At 39.8% G+C, this 17,512-nt stretch overlaps 1 protein-coding gene across 1 annotated transcript in view; it reads right to left on the bottom strand.

Annotated features, from left to right (window-relative positions):
* PDE11A (phosphodiesterase 11A) overlaps positions 1 to 17,512 on the bottom strand; it is a 402,070-nt gene that overhangs the window by 166,018 nt on the left and 218,540 nt on the right. The gene's annotated exons all lie outside the window — the stretch shown is intronic.

The raw sequence follows: 17,512 nt of genomic DNA, 5'->3' as shown, positions 1-17,512 counted from the left end.
ATTCAGAGCAGGGAGGAGACAGCACCCTTTAACCTCACTTCAATTCACCTAGTCTCTTCAATCTAATTTTTCAACAAATATTTATAAAGGAAGTACTAATATCCAATATAATGGTTGCCTTTTGTGAAAGAAAGTATTGGAGAAATTATCACACAAATATCAATAGATCACTCTCTATCAATGCTTCTCGCTTTGTACATCAGAATCACATGGAGAACTTTTTGTAGATGCATATGCTTAGTCTCCACTTTCAGAGATTTCTGATCCAGTCAGTTTAGACAAGGGTCCAGGCACCAGTATTTTTAAAAAGCACCCCTGTTTATTATAATCTGTGGGCTATGCTAGAATATCCCAAAGTTCAATCCATGTGTCATTGTGAGATCTTTCTTTGGCCAACAGAAAGAAGCAAATGAAAATTTGAAGCTCACACTATATGTTTAGCTTGTCTTTACTGGGCTATCAAAGAAGTACAAGAAATTTAGCATGAATATTTTCTTAGGGATTTTTTTTAAAGTCACAGTTTGGTTTTCCATGTGGCATTGGTGGTAAAGAATTCATCTGCCAGAAGGAAAGAAATCATAAAGATCAGAGGAGAAAAATGAAAAAGAAATGAAGGAAGTACTAGCAAAGATTAATGAAACTAAAAGCTGGTTCTTTGAGAAGATAAACAAAATTGACAAACCACCAGCCAGACTCATCATGAGAAAAAGGGAGAAAAATCAAATCAACAAAATTAGAAATGAAAAAAGAGAGGTTACAACAGACAACACAGAAATACAAAGGATCATAAGAGAATATTATGAGCAACTATATGCTAATAAAATGGACAACCTAGAGGAAATGGACAGATTCTTAGAAAAGTTCAACCTCCCAAGACTGAAACAGGAAGAAATAAAATTATGAACAAGCCAATTACAAACACTGAAATCGAAACTGTAATTAAAAAAAAAAATCTCCCAAAAAACAAAAGCCCAGGGCCAGAGGGCTTCACAGAGGAATTCTATCAAACATTTAGAGAAGAGCTAATGCCTATTTTTCTGAAACTCCTCCCAAAAATTGCAGAGGGAGGAACACATCCAAACTCATCCTATGAGGCCACAGTCACCCTGATACCAAAACCAGGCAAAGACAACACACTAAAAGAAAATTACAGGCTGATATCACCGATGAATATAGATGCAAAAATCCTCAACAAAATTCTAGCAAACAGAATTCAGCAAAACATTAAAAAGCTCATATACCATGATCAACTCAGGTTTATTCCAGAGATGCAAGGATTCTTCAATATATGTAAATCAATCTATGTGATGCACCGTATTAACAAATTGAAAGGTAAAAACCACATGTTTATCTGAATAGATGCAGAAAAAGCCTTCAACAAAATTCAGCACACACTTATGGTAAAAACACTTCAAAAAATGAGCGTAGAAGGAACCTACCTCAACACAGTAAAGGCTATATATGATAATCCCACAGCAAACATTATTCTCAATGGTGAAAAACTAAAAGCATTCCGTCTAAGATCAGGAACACGACAAGGGGGTCCACTGTCACCACTATTATTCAACATAGTTTTGGAAGTCCTAGTTACAGCAGTTAGAGAAGAGAAAGTAATAAAAGTAATCTAGATCAGAAAAGAATAAGTAAAACTCTCACTGTTCACAGATGACATGATATATACATAGAAAACCCAAAAGAAGCTATCAGAAAATTACTAGAGCTAATCACTGAATTCAGCAAAGTCACAGGATACAAGGGCGATACACAGAAATCACTTGCATTCCTATACCCTAACAATGAAAAATCAGAAAGAGAAATTAAGGAATCAATCCCATTCATCACTGCAAGAATAAAATATCTAGGAATAAACCTACCTAAGAAGACAAAAGAACTGTATACAGAAAATTATAAGATACTGAGGAAAGAAATCAAAGATGACATAAACAGATGGAGAGATATTTCATGTTCCTGGGTAGGAAATGACTATACTACCAAATGCAATCTACAGATTCAATGCAATCCTTATCAAATTACCAATGGCGTTTTTCACAAAACTAGAACAAAAAATCACAGTTCATATGGAAACACAAAAGGCCCGAAGCCAAAGCAGTCTTGAGAAAGAAGAATGGAGCTGGAGGAATCAACCTTCCTGACTTCAGACTATACTATAAAGCTACAGTCCTCAAGACAGTATGGCACTGGCACAAAAACAGAAGTATAGACCTACTGAACAAGATAGAGAGCCCAGAGATAAACCCACGCACCTATGGGTACCTTATTTTTGACAAAGGAGGCAAGAATATACAATGGGGCAAAGACAGCCTCTTCAATAAGTGGTGCTGGGAAAACTGGACAGCTACATGTAAAAGAATGAAATTAGAACACTTCCTAATGCCATACACAAAGATAAACTCAAAATGGATTAAAGACCAAAATCTAAGACCAGAAACTGTAAAATCCTTAGAGGAAAACAGGCAGAACACTTGGTGACATAAATCAAAGCAAGATCTTCTATGACCCACCACCTAGAATAATGGAAATAAAAACAAAAATAAACAAGTGGGACCTGATTAAACTTAAAAGCTTTTGCACAGCAAAGGAAACCACAAGAAGGTGAAAAGACAAGCAGAATGGGAGAAAATAATAGCAAAGGAAACAACTGACAAAGAATTAATTTCCAAAATATACAAGCAGCTCATACAACTCAATACCAAAAAAAAAAAAAAAAAAACCCAACAACAACAAAACAAAACAAATAACCCAATCAAAAATTGGAAAAAAACCTAAACAAACATTTCTCCAAAAAAGACATACAGACAGCTAGCAAACACATGAAGAGATGCTCAACATCACTCATTATTAGAGAAATACAAATCAAAACTACAGTGTGATACCACCTCACACCAGTCAGAATGGCCATCATCAAAAAGTCTACAATGAATGCTGGAAGAGGGTGTGGAGAAAAGGGAATTCTCTTGCATTGCTGGTGGAAATGTAAATTGATACAGCTACTGCAGAAGATGGTACAGAGATTCCTTAAAAAACTAGGAATAAAACCACCATATGACCCAGCAAAAAACTCCTAGGTATATACTCTGAGGAATCCAAAACTGAAAAAGACACATGCACCCCAATGTTGACTGCAGCACTAATTACAATAGCTAGGAGTTGGAAGCAACCTAGATGTCCATTGACAAATGAATGGATAAAGAAACTGTGGTCCATATTTACAATGGGATATTACTCAGCCATAAAAAGGAATTCATTTGAGTCAGTTCTAATGAGGTAGACGAACATAGAAATGACTATACAGAGTGAAGTAAGTCAGAAAGAGAAATAGAAATATCATATACTGATGCATATATATGGACTCTAGAAAGATGGTACTGATGAATTTATCTGCAGGGCACCAGTGGAGAAGCAGACATAGAGAACAGACCTATGGACATGGGGGGCGGGGAGGAGGGAGAGGGTGAGATGCATAGAGAGAGTAACATGGTAACTTACAATACCATATGTAGAATAGATAGCCAACGGGAACTTGCTCTATAACTCAGGGAACTCAAACAGGGGCTCTGTGACAGTCTAGAAGGGTGGGATGGGGAGAGAGATGGGAGGCAGGCTGAGGAGCGAAGTTTGGGAGGAAGAGGACTAAGGAGTAGTCTTAGGTACTAGGAGTACCTCAGGCTGATTCTTGTTGATGTTTGACAGAAAACAACAAAATTCTGTAAAGCAATTATTCTTCAATTAAAAAATAAAGTGGGGGGAAAAAAAAAAGAATTTGCCTGTCAATGCAGGAGACACAGGACACAAAATTTCAGTCCTTGGGTCTGGAAGATCCCCTGGAGAAGGGAATGGCAACCCACTCCAGTATTCTTGCCTGGAGAATTCCATGGACAGAGAAGAGTGGCAGGCTATAGTCTATGGGGTCACAAAGAGTCGTACATGGCTGAGCACACATGCACGATCATAAATTTATATTAATAAACCAACTCAATAAGACCCTGGAATTTTCAGAGAGAACAGCTTCCAAATCTTTTTTTTTTTTTTTAGGTAACTTATAAGGTGAAAGTGCTGTACTCAATATGTCAGCAAATTTGGAAAACTCAGCAGTGGCCACAGGACTGGAAAAGGTCAGTTTTCATTCCAATCCCAAAGAAAGGCAATACCAAAGAATGTTCAAACTACTACACAATTGCACTCATCTTACAGGCTAGCAAAGTAATGCTCAAAATTCTACAAGCAAGGCTTCAATAATACGTGAACCATGAACTTCCAGATGTTCAAGCTGGATTTAGGAAAGGCAGGGGAACCAGAGATCAAATTGCCAACACCTGTTGGATCATCAAAAAAGCAAGAGAGTTCCAGAAAAACATCTACTTCTGCTTCATTGACCATGCTGAAGCCTTTGACTGTGTGCGTCACAAGAAACTGTGGAAAATTCTTAAAGAGATGGGAATACCAGACCACCTTACCTGCCTCCTGTGAAACCTGTATGCAGGTAAAGAAGCAACAGTTAGAACCAGACATGGAACAATGGACTGGTTCAAAATTGGGAAAGGAGTACATCAAGGCAGTATACTGTCACCCTGCTTATTTAACTTATGTGCAGCATACATCATGAGAAATGCCAGGCTGAATGAAGCACAAGCTGGAATCAAGATTTCTGGGAGAAATATCAACAACCTCAGATACGCAGGTAACACCACCCTTATGGCAGAAAGGGAAGAGAAACTAAAGAGCCTCTTGATGAAGGTGAAAGAGGAGAGTGAAAAAGCTGGCTTAAAACTAAACATTCAAAAACTAAGATCATGGCATCTGGTCCTATCACTTCACGGCAAATAGATGGGGAAACAGTGAGAGACTTGATTTTGGGGGGCTCAAAAACCACTACAGATGGTACTCCAGCCATGAAATTAAAAGACACTTGCTTCTTGGAGGAAAAGCTATGACAAACCTAGACAGCATATTAAAAAGCAGAGACATTACTTTGCTGACAAAGGTCCATCTAGTCAAAGCTATGGTTTTTCCAGTAGTCATGTATGGATGTGAGAGTTGGACCATAAATAAGGCTGAGCACCAAAGAATTGATGCTTTTGAACTGTGGTGTTGGAGAAGACTCTTGAGAGTCCCTTGGACTGCAATGAGATAAAACCAGTCAACACCAAAGGAACTCAACCCTGAATATTCATTGGAAGGAATGATACTGAAACTAAAGCTCCAATACTTTGGCCACCTGATGCAAAAGGTCAACTCATTTGAAAAGACCCTGATGCTGGGAAAGATTGAAAGCAGGAGGGGAATGGGATGACAGAGGATGAGACAGTTGGATGGCATCACCGATTCAATGGACATGAATTTGACAAGCTCTGGGAGATGGTGAAGGACAGGGAAGCCTGGTGTGCTGCAGTCCATGGGGGTCACAAAAAGTCAGACATGACTGAGCAACTGAACAACAAATGATGTAGTAGTGACCACAACAGGGAACTAATTAGTACATAACCATTTGAAGAGAGTAATTTGTGTTTCTTTTTTTCTTTTCTTCAAAAGAAGTGTTTACATAATCCATCATATTGTCAGTAAAAAAGAATTTACAAGTGGGAATAATTCCATTTCTGTTGATACATTGCATTTGGCTTTGTAATTGCACACTTGTATCCATTGTACCTACAAATAAATATGGGTCTTTCCAGGGTTGATACTTATCATTTGGGCAGTCACTGGATTGTGGTCTGACAGTAACCTGGTCTAGAAAAAACTATTTTGGTAGACAAAATAGGATGTTTAAATGAGACTCTTTTTGCCTGAGTTTATAGTTGAGACAAATAGGTACTACATTCTAAAGGGAGTACCAGGCAATCTAGGCCTTTTATGTAGGACTTGGAAAGAAGGTGCCCCAAACTAGTTCTCCTGCCTCCAAGTTAAGGCGCTTGTTTCCCACTCTGCATTGTGTAAAAAGGATAACAATTTATGAGAGCCCCATATTGAGGAGATGGGCTTCCCTGATGACTCAGTGGTAAAGAATCCATCTGCCAATGAGGGAGACGCAGGTTTCATCCCTGGATCAGGAAGATCCCCTGGAGGAGGGCATGGCAACCAACTCCAGTATTCTTGCCTGAAGAATCCCATGGACAGAGGAGCCTGGTGACCTACAGTCCAAAGGGTCGCAAAGAGTCAGACAACACTGAGCAACTGAGTATGCATATTGAGAATATCTTAGGGTTTCTTGAGAGTTCCTTCCAGAGAATCATTTGGGGGACCTACTGTGTCTTTCACCTTGTGTGGGAACAGAGACTGGTACCTGATTCACACCTAAAAACTACAGAAGTTAGTGAGCATAAAGAGAGAGGTGTTTTGAGGAGGACTTGCACTTCAATCTAATGGTTGAAAACATGTGATTTTCCCCATAGATCAAATGGATCTATGAAAGATATCCAGGTTTAAAAGGACTTTGGCCTGAAAGCAGCCCAAGTGCTTATCAACAGATGAATGAATGAACACGTGTAATAGACACATATAATGGAATATTCAGTTCAGTTCAGTCGCTCAGTCATGTCTGACTCTGCGACCCCATGAATCGCAGCACGCCAGGCCTCCCTGTCCATCGCCAACTCCCAGAGTTTACTCAAACTCATGTCCATTGAGTCAGTGATGCCATCCAGCCATCTCATCCTCTGTCGTCCCCTTCTCCTCCTGCCCCCAATCCCTCCCAGCATCAGGGTCTTTTCCAATGAGTCAACTCTTTGCATGAGGTGGCCAAAGGATTGGAGTTTCAGCTTCAGCATCAGTCCTTCCAATGAATACCCAGGACTAATGTCCTTTAGGATGGACTGGTTGGATCTCCTTTCAGTCCAAGGGACTCTCAAGAGTCTTCTCCAACACCACAGTTCAAAAGCATCAATTTTTCAGTGCTCAGCTTTCTTCACAGTCCAACTCTCACATCCATACATGACCACTGGAAAAACCATAACCGATGGAATATTAGTCAGCCTTAAAAAGGAAGAAAATTTGGACACATGCTTCAACATAGATGAATCTTGAAAATAAGTGAAATAAGCCATGCACATATGGACAATTAAGATTTTGCTATATGAGGTACCCTGAGTAGAGAAATACGTAGATGAAAAGGAGAATGGTGGTTGCCATGGGCTGCATGCAAGGAAAAATGAGGAGTAAATGTTTAATGGGCACAGACTTTCACTTTGGGAAGATGAAAAAGTTCTGGTAATGAATGATGGTGATGGTTGCATATCACTGTGAATGTACTTATGCCACTGAACTGTATAACTAAAAATAGTAAATTTTATGCTGTGTCTATTTTACCACAGTTAAAAATAAGAAACAAAAATAGGCCTTGACCAAGAGGAATTCCTGGAAGAATGAGATGATCCCCATGAAGAAGGGTGTGGATGGGCCCCTGGAAGCCAGGGGCTGAGGGGGGATTATAACCAGTCATCAGGAGAGGCACACCCATATTAGGGACTGCCATCAGGAGGTTGCTACTCCTAAGAGTCCTCTGAAGAATTTATAAAAGCAACTCATGATAGAAAGAGAATGTTGTTGTCTGATACAGAGGGCCCTGAAACCAAATTAGGGCAGCATCTGTCAAGTAAGGCTTTGCCCTCTCATCCAACCTCCCTGCATCTGTCTTGGGGGAGGAAGTGAACTGAGGAAGAGTAACAAGGCTCAAGAGTAACAAGGCTCAGTAACAAGAGTAATGTGACCCTCTCCATGTCCGAATCAATGGACTCAATGGACCCAATGGACATGAGTTTGAGCAAACTCCGGGAGATGATGAGGGATAGGGAAGCCTGTCGTGCTACAGTCCATGGGGTCACAAAGAGTCAGACACGACTTAGCGACTGAACAACAAATTGTGAGGCTGCCAGGGCTAACACCATGACAGGCGGCCCGGACCTAAGTTTCGGTTTCCCCTGAAATGGTAAGATTCCCTACCCCCATCAGGCCACCTGGAGCCAGCCAATCAACATGCGCCCAGTAAGAAAAAGGGAACATATCAAGGGAAAGCTGAAAAGCCCGAGAATGCCTAAGTTTGAAAAAAGCCCGCGAAAGTTTGGACCAATAAAATTGCTTTGCAAACATGTAACCAATCCGCTTAAGCCAGCTACCAACTGCTTAGGCTCACCCTATAAATTTGTATAACAGCTTGGGCTTGCACTGCGTTGGATGCGGCAGGAGCCCTGACTCGAGTCAGCAATAAACTTCCCTTTTTGCGAGTTGCATTGTCTTGGAAGCCTTCTCTCTTCCCTCTCGGGGATTCGGACATCGGGCATAACACAAATGATCCTCTCCTGGCCACAGGCTTCTTATCCTAAATAAGGGGAACAGCTCGGGGGCTGTATAACTCCTGAGTATGTCAGAAGAGCTGTAGAATCTACCAGAGTTCACCCTGGAGTGGGGAAGACTGATTTAGCAGAGTAATTTTAAAGGAAGAGGGTTGAGAAAGAATCAAATATCATTCTGCTGGCATCTTAGGAGTCTAACATTTTCAATCACCCAGTTAGAGAGAAATCTCCTCTTGGAGCTTAGGAGATTTCTCATGGAGAAATTCATGGCTTCACACCTTCATTTATTCAATATACTTGTATCGAGTACCATTATATTTATATAAAACATCAAACAGAATAAAAGGAAGCTAAGACATGATCATATGCTTTTATGGACACATGTTCTAACAGAGGAAAATACAGACTCGCCATTAACTGCAATATAGGGCAAAGAGAGGAACATATAACCATGAGATCAGAAGCTTTATACAGAGAAGATTACATGTAAATCAAGCTTTGAATGATGGGACAATTTTGAGAGGAGATGGCATAATGAACAGAATAAAGTGGAGAGAATGTTAGAACAAAAATCAGAGGGCAGAGAAGCAGGTGGTTGATTTGTAGACTATGATGTAGCTGAGTTTTGTAATTAGCACAGAATACTCTGAGAAGAAAAATGAGGGCCAGAGGCAGGAAGTTTGTTTGGTATGTGATTTCCAGGGACCTCAAAGGCCAGAAGTTTGTACTTTGATAGGTAATTTGGGAATAATTTAAGGTTTGCGAGTGGGTGAATGATGCAATCTAAAATATGGTTTAGGAAGAACAAATAGAAGGCTAGTACATTTGCTCAGTCAGAAGGCAATGAAGCCTCTAAGAGGAAGACTGCTGCGGCAATTGGAAAGGAGGAAATGGATGAAAGAGGCTTTTTCGAGGGAGAATCAATGGGGCTGCTCCTGACCTGTTTGCCCTTCATTCCTTTCCTCGTTTGATTGTAAAGGTGTGTGCTGCTGCCCGTGCTTAGTCGCGGCAGTCGTGTCTGACTCTCTGTGACCCTATGGACTGTAGCACCCCCAGGCTCCTTTGTCTGTGGGATTCTCTAGGCAGGAGTACTGGAATGTGTTGCCTTGCCCTCTTTTGGGGCTCTTCCCGACCCAGGGCTCAAACCCCAGGTCTCCTGCATTGCAGGCAGATTCTTTATCGCTGAGCCACCAGGGAAGCCCTTATGCGTATAAGGTGTCCCTAATATCCTGATTTATATTTCCTGGAAAATTTCTTATCAGTGTTAGGTAACTCTTCATTTGCAGTCTCTATGAAAGACACTCCAAAGGACAATTCTTGATGTTCAAAATGAAAAAGTAATATGCTATATCTACAGCTGTGTTGTAGTTTCTCTGTATTACCTATAGACTTAGAGGTAAAGCTTTCCCACTCTTATCATAGGATCCTTACTGTCAGAAAATGTAAACACACATCAGTACATTTCTTGTGAAATTTCTGCTGCTCATGCAAAATGAAAATCAAGATCACAGAAGTAAAGTTATTAAACATGATAGTAAATTCCTCTTTTTGTTCTGTTATTCAGCTTTAAGAGCATCTCTGTTCTCTAAAAGCCTCAGAGTATTAATTATATATATTTAGGCACAAAAGAGTTTAACAATAGAACTACATAACTAAATCATGAACAGTTAAGAAAAGCAATCAGAAAAGTAACTAATTTATAATTTACCTATTTATGAAGTTTATAAACAAAGTTTATAATTCACCTGTTAAGCAAAATCCAGATAACGTGTTAGTCACTTCATTTTTGAAGGCCAGAAAAGTAGAAAATATTTTGTATGCTTATAGTTCTATTTTTCACCGTTTGTGAATTAAACTAAAATGAGCTGAAACTGTTAGTATGGCAAATCTTTTGGGAGAGGCTTTGCCTTTGGACATGTGCAACTTTGGATGACTTACATGCTGTTTTTGACATGGGGAATTCTGTCGAGGAATCAGGAAATGAGTGGCCTGTTTTCAGCTCTCACCTCAAGCCGGAAATTATCCTTGTAATAAAAGAAGCAAAAAATTACAGCTCTTGCCCAGCCCCTCAGTCAGTGGTTTTACAGCAAATCTTGGGCTGAGCAGATTCAGAACTCAGTGCTGATTAGGGACAGTGAGTGCTCTGGGTAATAGAATAGCTAGCTGTAACTAAAGGTTCTCTCTAAACACTTTCCCTGCATTATTTAACTGAGAGTAAGTGAGAGGGTGTGCAAGCCAGGGGGATGGAACCCATGCAGTGCTATCCTTGTATCATCTCCCCTGGGACCTGGGCTCACCCACTCCCTTTATCCTATCAAAGTGGCCAAGCAAAGGTTTCCCACTCGAATCGGGACCGTTCTTCCTGTGTTGTCTCACATTTGCTTATTTTCTCCAGCTTTATCCTACTCGATTTAGCTGTTTAACTGTCAAAGCAACTTTCTTAGCATATGTGAAAAAAACTAAGACTGAAAGGGTAAGTATCTTGTCCAAGATAGACAGCTACTAAACCAGGATTCAATCCTAACCAGACTAATGCCAAAGACAAGGCTTTAAATCTTCTCCCTGCACTGCCTTTCACTAGGATAAAGCCTGAAGCCTCCTTCTGCAGGGGAAAATGGATGGGAGTGGGGGCCCCTGCCTTAAAAGTGTACCTCTAGTGAGCTCTGAACATTTCTGGGAGCACCTGTGAGGATTAGCCTTCCCAGAGAATTTATTTGGAGAATGTTTACTTCCTGAGGATGTACCAAAAGGGTATTTTTATTTAAAGTGCCTGGGGAAAGAATTTTTAAAACAAAGAAGAGAGCATTGTGCCTTCTTAAGGTCTTAAGGGCAGCAGGAAGGAGTGTATTCAGAGGACCGCTCCAGGCCAGGAGCTCTGGCGCCTCCCTCTGGAGAGGGGACGGTCTAGGGGGTGGGATGTGCGGTAGGGGTGGGGATACTCTCACTGGGGGCTGGGGCCTAGATTATTTCCTTCCCCTGTCATTACCAACTGAAAAAAAAAAAGACAGTGCAGTAAGATTAGGGGCAGGAGAAAGCCACACTCAGACACAGATCTTGGGACAAGAATAAAAACTGGAGAGAATAAGCAAATATGAGACAACACAAGAGGAACCTGTCCCGAGCCAAGTGGGAACCTTTGCTTGGCCACGATGGGATAAGGGGAGTGGACGAGCCCAGGTCCTGTCCTGGGGGAGATGGTACAAGGACAGCACTGCTGTTCTGTCCCCAGCAGGGTTCTGTCCCCCTGGCCTACACGGCCTCTCACTTGCTTTCATGGTCTCCCTCTCTCTCTTTCACTCTTCCCTATTATTGTTATTATTGCTATTTTACCCTTAAAAAGGCTTGCTAAATTTTCCTGCAAAGTACCTTACATCCCTCATTGAACTACACTGACATAAGTACATAGATATAGATACATAATTCTATTAAATATTTATGTAAATATTACACTATTCATATTCATGTATAATATTTACAAATACATAATTTTAAACTACAGATTCATTCAGAAGCTAATGTATATTATAGCATATGTAGATCTCATTCCAAAGTTTGTGTTTAGGAGCTCTCAAAGCATCATACTGTCTTCATAAAGTTCTGAGATAAGAAATCCTTCCAGATATTCTTGCATATGGATTCCTGGGCTAGAGAGGGTGATGGATACCCCTTGATTATTACAGAGTTTGGTGACTGGTGGGGTAGGGGTTGAGTGGAGGGACAAAACCAAGATGGCAACACCAGAATTCTGACTGGGAATGCTACTTTTGACACTGGCACAAATAAAGCACACAGAACATACAAGTCCACACAAATAAATCAGCCTCTAAAAGGTGAGATTGCTACAAGGCTCGGAGATGGGCTGAAAATTTGGGAGTGTCAGGAATAATTTTTGTGTCTAAGGACAAGAGGTATTTGAGTCACACAAACAAGCGGGTCAAATGATCAATTACTGGGTTAAGGAGACTACGATAATAGTACTTTCTAGGTAATGGGAATCATGGGGTTCCCTAGGTCTGGTAGGTAGATAATTAAGAAGTGGTACCAGTGAAAACAAAGTAAGTCAGATAGATCTTTGCCTCCAGGACCTTTGTCACCCCAAAATGTGTGGTTTCCTGTCAGTCTGGATGTTCCTGTTTTTCTTTGTCTGCCCACAGATCCCCGTTGTTCACAAGATGTATGGTTTCCTGCCATTTGGCCCATGACCCCTTTCTCTGCTCCTATCTAGCCACTTGCCTATTCTAACAGTATTATATCACTTTTATGTGGAATCATTTAAAAATGATACAAATAAACTTATTTACAAAACAGAAATAGACTCACAGATATAGAAAACAAGCTTACGATTACCGAAGGGGAAAGGGTGGGGGAGGAATGGACACACTACTATATACAAAATAGATAAAGAACAAGGTCCTACTGTATGACACAAGGAACTACATTCAGTAAGTTACGATAACCTATAAAGGAAGAGAATCTGAGAAAGATTATCTAAATAATTGAATCATTTTGCTGTATATTACACAACATTATAAATCAACTACATTTCAATTTTTAAAAAGCAGTGGAACCAGTGAGAATGCTGGCTTTCATTGGTAAATGGCCCTTCATGCTTCAACCCAGTTATCTTGGCCCTCTTTAGTAGCCACTAGGAAGTAGGCAAGGAGTGAGAAAATGAGTTTACATGAGATATTCTGTGTGTGTGTGTGTGTGTGTGTGTGTGTGTGTGAAAGAGAGAGAGAAAGAGAGGATTCCATCATGGCAATATGAAGTAGGGTTTAAGTGGGGCTAGTTTATAGTGTGTTCTCCTTTATATAGTTTCAGAAATTCTGAAACAATGGATGAAGTAACTCTCTAGAGATCCGAATTCAGTGAGAGTGAAGGAGGCATGACTCAACATTTGATGTTCCAAATTCCTGTCTTTTGCTCTTTCTTCCAATTCATGATAATTTCTCACTAATAAAAATACAATTATAAGTAATAAAGTGACTGTTATTATTGCCATAATTTTATTGACCACATCCTAAAATCTTCACATATATCACCTCATTTAATTCTCACCATTGAGGCGGGTGACAGAGCCAACATTTAAAAACGGTTCTGCACACAGACCTTAATGTTCTACTAGTGATTCTTATTTGCTGGCTGCATGTTTAAAGTTCACCTGTATATTAACTCAACCTGTAGATACTGTGTTTATTTCTTATTGGAGAGATGTTACATATAAACAAAGCTGGACCATCTCAGAGGGGGAGCAAAAAATCCCTTCCTCCCGTTCTTTCCTTCCTCCTTCTTTTTCCCTTTCATCTATTCATCCAAAACTATTCAATAAATACCAAAGTACCCTGCTAGACTCTGGAAAAAAAGACACAGATCCCTACTGCTTCCAGATGTCAAGGTCTGGTTAGGAAGGGAAAAGTATGTAGATGGTCATGCTTCACTTAGTGTCTGACTCTTTTCAACCCCATGGACTGTAGCCCGCCAGGCTCCTCTGTTCATGGGGATTCTCTATGCAAGAATACTGGAGTGGGTAGCCTATCACTTCTCCAGGGGATCTTCCCGACCCAGGAAATGACTTGGGAGTCTCCTGCTTTACCAGCTGAGGTACCACATAGATCTATGTGAGGAAGCCCCACATAGATGGTTGGCTATTAATTTTAAGTCTTCTAAACCTTAAACCAGAATTCTGCAGGTATCACTGACTCCCCTATTTACCCTCTTCCTTGGTTTTCCCTTCCTAACAATGCCTCACTTGATACACAGAATATTTTGAAGACTGTACATGTCTTCTATCATACTGTACCATATGTTATCTAGACACTGACATTTTATCTGCTCTACTTATTCCATGTGGGTTAGCTGCTCAGTTGTGTCTGACTCTTGTGACCCCAGGACTGTAGCCCACCAGTCTCCTCTGTCCATGGAATTCTCCAGGCAAGAATTTTGGAGTGGGTTGCCATTTCCTTCTCCAGGGGATCTTCCCGACCTAGAGATCAAATCTGGGTCTCCTACATTGCAAGCATATTCTTTACTAAATGAGCCACCAGGGAAGCAAACTTATTTCATAGATATAAATAAAATCTTTGCTAATAGCTATAGAATAGAAGTTGGAAAAAAATACATATTGGGTCTAAACAAGCTGGGATTCAGGGGAGACTAGAGCTATACTTTTATTTTATTTTATTTTATTTATTTTTATTAGTTGGAGGCTAATTACTTTACAATATTGTAGTGGTTTTTGCCATACATTGACATGAATCAGCCATGGATTTACATGTGTTCCCCATCCCGATCCCCGCTCCCACCTCCCTCTCCACCCGATCCCTCTGGGTCTTCTCAGTGCACCAGCCCTGAGCACTTGTCTCGTGCATCCAACCTGGGCTGGTGATCTGTTTCACCCTTGTTTCAATGCTATTCTCTCAGATCATCCCACCCTTGCCTTCTCCCACAGAGTCCAAATGTCTGTTCTATACATCTGTGTCTCTTTCTCTGTCCTGCATATAGGGTTATCGTTACCATCTTTCAAAATTCCATATATATGCGTTAGTGTACTGTATCGGTCTTTATCTTTCTGGCTTACTTCACTCTGTATAATGGGCTCCAGTTTCATCCACCTCATTAGAACTGATTCAAATGTATTCTTTTTAATGGCTGAGTAATATTCCATTGTGTATATGTACCATAGCTTCCTTATCCATTCGTCCGCTGGTGGACATCTAGGTTGCTTCCATGTCCTGGCTATTATAAACAGTGCTGCGATGAACATTGGGGTACATGTGTCTCTTTCAGATCTGGTTTCCTCGGTGTGTATGACCAGGAGTGGGATTGCTGGGTCATATGGTAGTTCTATTTCCAGTTTTTTAAGGAATCTCCACACTGTTCTCCATAGCGGCTGTACTAGTTTGCATTCCCACCAACAGTGTAAGAGGGTTCCCTTTTCTCCACAGCCTCTCCAGCATTTATTGCTTGTAGACTTTTGGATAGCAGCCATTCTGACTGGTGTGTAGTGGTACCTCATTGTGGTTTTGATTTCCATTTCTCTGATAATGAGTGATGTTGAGCATCTTTTCATGTGTTTGTTAGCCATCTGTATTTCTTCTTTGGAGAAATGTCTGTTTAGTTCTTTGGCCCATTTTTTGATTGGGTCATTTATTTTCCTGGAATTGAGCTGCAGGAATTACTTATATATTTTTGAGATTAATCCTTTGTCTGTTTCTTCGTTTGCTATTATTTGCTCCCATTTTGAAGGCTGTCTTTTCACTTTGCTTATAGTTTCCTTTGTTGTGCAAAAGCTTTTAAGCTTAATTAGGTCCCATTTGTTTATTTTTGCTTTTATTTCCAATATTCTGGGAGGTGGGTCATAGAGGATCTTGCTGTGATTTATGTCGGAGAGTGTTTTGCCTATGTTCTCCTCTAGGAGTTATATAGTTTCTGGTCTTACATTTAGATCTTTAATCCATTTTGAGTTTATTTTTGTGTATAGTGTTACAAAGTGTTCTAGTTTCATTCTTTTACAAGTGATTGACCAGTTTTCCCAGCATCACTTGTTAAAGAGGTTGTCTTTTTTCCACTATATACTCCTGCCTCCTTTGTCAAAGATAAGGTGTCCATAGGTATGTGGATTTATCTATGGTCTTTCTATTTTGTTCCATTGATCTATATTTCTGTCTTTGTGCCAGTACCATACTGTCTTGATGACTGTGGCTTTGTAGTAGAGCCTGAAGTCAGGCAAGTTGATTCCTCCAATTCCATTCTTCTTTCTCAAGATTGCTTTAGCTTTTCAAGGTTTTTTTGTATTTCCATACAAATTGTGAAATTATTTGTTCTAGTTCTGTGAAGAATACAGAATAGCTTGATAGGGATTGCATTGAATCTATAGATTGCTTTGGGTAGTATACTCATTTTCACAATATTGATTCTTCCAATCCATGAACACGGTATATTTCTCCGTCTGTTTGTGTCCTCTTTGATTTCTTTCATCAGTGTTTTATAGTTTTCTATGTATAGGTCTTTTGTTTCTTTAGGTAGACATACACCTAAGTATTTTATTCTTTTTGTTGCAATGGTGAATGGTATTGTTTCTTTAATTTCTCTTTCTGTTTTCTCATTGTTAGTGTATAGGAATGCAAGGGATTTCTGTGTGTTAATTTTATATCCTGCAACTTTACTCTATTCATTGATTAGCTCTAGTAATTTTCTGGTTGAGCCTTTAGGGTTTTCTATGTAGAGGATCATGTCGTCTGCAAACAGAATTCAAAAGCTTTACAGACAAGCAAAAGCTGAGAGAATTCAGCACCACCAAACCAGCTCTTCAACAAATGCTGAAGGATCTTCTCTAGACAGGAAATACAGGAAGGTATGAACATGAACCCAAAACAACAAAGCAAATGGCAACGGGACCATACTTATCAATAACTACCTTAAACGTAAATGGGTTGAATGTCCCAATCAAAAGACAAAGACTGGCTGAATGGATACAAAAGCAAGACCCCCTATATATGCTGTCTACAAGAGACCCACCTCAAAACAAGGGACACATACAGACTGAAAGTGAAGGGCTGGAAAAAAATATTTCTTGCAAACGGAGACAAAAAGAAAGCAGGAGTCACAATACTCATATCAGATAAAATAGACTTTAAAATAAAGGCTGTGAAAAGAGACAAAGAAGAACACTACATAATGACCAAGGGGTTCAATCCAAGAAGAAGATATAACAATTATAAATATATATGCACCCAACATAGGAGTACTGCAATATGTAAGGCAATTGCTAACAAGTATGCAAGGGGAAATTAACAATAACACAATAATAGTGGGTGACTTTAATACCCCACTCACAACTATGGGATAGATCAACTAAACAGAAAATTAACAAGGAAACACAAACTTTAAATGACACAATGGACCAGCTAGACATAATTGATATCTATAGGACATTTCATCCCAAAACAATCAATTTCACAGTGCACATGGAATCTTCTCCAGAATAGATCACATCCTGGGCCATAAATCTAGCCTTGGTAAATTCAAAAAAATTGAAACCATTCCAGTCATCCTTTCTGACCACAGTGCAGTAAGATTAGATCTCAATTACAAGAAAAAAACTATTAAAAATTCAAACATATGGAGGCTAAATAACACGCTTCTGAATAACCAACAAATCATAGAAGAAATCAAAAAAGAAATCAAAATATGCATAGAAATGAATG

This window comes from Odocoileus virginianus, chromosome 13 (assembly GCF_023699985.2).
Source record: "Odocoileus virginianus isolate 20LAN1187 ecotype Illinois chromosome 13, Ovbor_1.2, whole genome shotgun sequence".
Classification (NCBI taxonomy): Eukaryota; Metazoa; Chordata; class Mammalia; order Artiodactyla; family Cervidae; genus Odocoileus; species Odocoileus virginianus.
This window is presented reverse-complemented; position numbering and strand designations above follow the sequence as displayed.